Below are 2,693 nucleotides of genomic sequence, written 5' to 3' on the forward strand. Positions count from 1 at the left end.
GACAACATTAGGTGATGTTTTCTGAAATTTTATGAAACTAATTATGAAATTTTTCAATAAGGGGAAACAGGTGATACTGCACGAGAAACGTGGGGGCGACGTAACAACGATTTGCAAACAACGAATGGAGAAGGTTTTGCATAAAGCATGCAGTGGATTTTTGGTACAATTTGAGCAGCAAACTAAGGGAGAGCCAATAGAATTTGAAGATCCAAACCTACTTCCTTTGCTTGCTGAATTTTTAGATATATTTGATGAACCACGCAACTTATCTCCTACCCGTCGGCATGATCATTGTATACCGATTCTTCCAGGTAAATCTCCAGCAAATACTCAGCTATATTAGTATCCACATCTCCAGAAGGATGAAATGGAAAGGATTGTAAAAGAGATGTTCAAAACATGAGTTATTCGGCCAAGTTGTAGTCCTTACTCTTCACCGGTGCTCCTTGTACGAAATAAGGACGGAACATGGCGAATGTGCATTGATTACTAAGCTCTCAATGACATAACCGTCAAGGAAAAATACCCTATTCTAGTAGTAGATGAATTGCTTGATGAATTAAAGGGAGCACGAGTCTTCATAAAGCTGAACCTTCGATCCGGGTATCATCAAATACGAGTGTGCAAAAAAGACAAACTGAAAATCGCCTTTTGAACACACAATGACCACTATGAATTTTTGGTAATTGCCTTTGGTCTCACTTATGTTCCCTCCACCTTCCAAAGTCTTATGAATGATATTTTTTGGAATTATCTTTTTAAGTTTGTTCTGGTTTTCTTCAACGATATCCTTATTTACAACCCTTCTCTTGAAAGTCATTTACAACACTTACGACTTGTTTTGACGATTTTACGAGAACATATTTTTTTTGTCAAAAAATCAAAGTACAGCTTTCTTTAACATAAGGTAGAATATCTTGGGCATATCATATCAGAGGAAGGTGTGGCAGTGGACCCCTCCAAACTTGAAATAATGTAGAATTGGCCGACCCTGAGGAACATAAAATCGCTATGCGACTTTCTCGGTTTAACAGGCTACTACCATAAGTTCATGAAAAACTTTGGAAAGATCAGTGCATCCCTTACTTTCTTGCTGAAAAAAGATGCTTTCTAATAGTCAGACAAAGCCACCACCACCTTCGATGAACTTAAAGTCGCAATGACGATAACACTTGCACTAGTATTTTTCGACTTCAGCAAGACTTTTGTTATTGAAGTAAATGCCTCCGGAGTCAGAATTGGTGTTGTACTAGTGCAAAATGGCTGCCCCCTCACTTATACCAGTAAGGCAATATCTCCTTCCCATCTCAAGATAACTATTTACGATAAGAATATGCTCGTGATTGTGCATGCTGTCACGGACAAACTTCTAAACAGGATGTTTGATGTAATGCTTATGTATGTCCGTGTCTTTTGGTATGTTCATGCTTTGTACAGCATGTTGAGGGACGACCGAAGGCTTAATAGTCTCATTTTAGTTGGGATGATGGCCGCTTTAGGCTTGAAATAAAGGTTATGTTATGTGGACACATGTGAGAGATTTTTGATCTGTAATGGACCATTTTACCCTTTGTTGTGCAACTGTTCAGAGCTTGTAAAGTCTGTTTGTAATTTGCATTGTCTATAAAGTGTTTTTCGGAGATATTTGCTTGTGGATCCCGAGTGAGGCCTTTTCTCTATCATGTTCTCTCTTTTGTGGGACATAAGGGACCATGGGAGGCTTCAGGGAGGCTGACCTTTGCGGACGGACACGCAAGGGTGCCGCACGACTTAGGCAAAACCAGCTAAGTCCGTGACATATGGTATCAGAGCGGGACAAGCACTCATAGAAACACTTAGCATGCAAACATGGGGGACCTAGCGGGGCTGCGTTGAGGGCAGTCAACACACGCGTGACCGTTTGGGGGAAAACGGGCATGGAGATGTAGGGAAAAGGAGTCGCTCGGAGGAGCGGGCATCTGAGATTGGCATTCAGAGGAATGGCCAACCCTTCGCGCAAGAGGCACCATGAGAACAGACAAGCTTGGAAGAATGTGAAGCGCACAAAGGTTGGGATGGATAAATTTAAGCTACGGCTCAATGTTGACAACTATACTTGATGGTACTCAAGGCAAGCGAGGCGCTTGGTAAAGGATGAGACCATGCAAGGTGGAATGAGTTGCTCAACGACCAAAAGAGTTATGCAAAGCTCACAAAGGTGAGGGGAATTGCTAGCTCGAAGAATTTGGTACTCATACATGGGCTTGTATGTGGACGATGGAATGTTCGTAGCCATCCCAAGGCGACTGAAGCTCGGCGCCATGGAGCATTGAAACTTTCTCTTCGGCATGTGAAGGATACGTCCGTAGGAGGCTGAAGGGTGCAACTAGTTCAGCATGTTGCTAGGCATTGAGGGGTGTAGCGGGAGCTATATTAACGTGGAGTCGTAATCTAGCAAGTGTGTTTGCAGGAGGCAGAACAATGCATAGTTTGTTCAGCAGATCGGAGTAGTCCAAGGGGATGGTGGTCTCCGAAACGAAGAGAGATATTGCTCCAATGGGACAGTTATCCAGGAGGGATAAGTCCCGGCTCTCCAGAGGGAGAATCATGTGGGACGGACCTCACAAGTTGAGGAGTACCTCAACAAACAACAACTCCACGAAGCTCAATGGACTGAGCAAGTGGCGAGGAGTCGTCACATGATCTCGCTT

The sequence above is a fragment of the Musa acuminata genome, chromosome BXJ3-5 (genome assembly GCF_036884655.1).
Source record: "Musa acuminata AAA Group cultivar baxijiao chromosome BXJ3-5, Cavendish_Baxijiao_AAA, whole genome shotgun sequence".
In the NCBI taxonomy this organism is placed as follows: domain Eukaryota; kingdom Viridiplantae; phylum Streptophyta; class Magnoliopsida; order Zingiberales; family Musaceae; genus Musa; species Musa acuminata.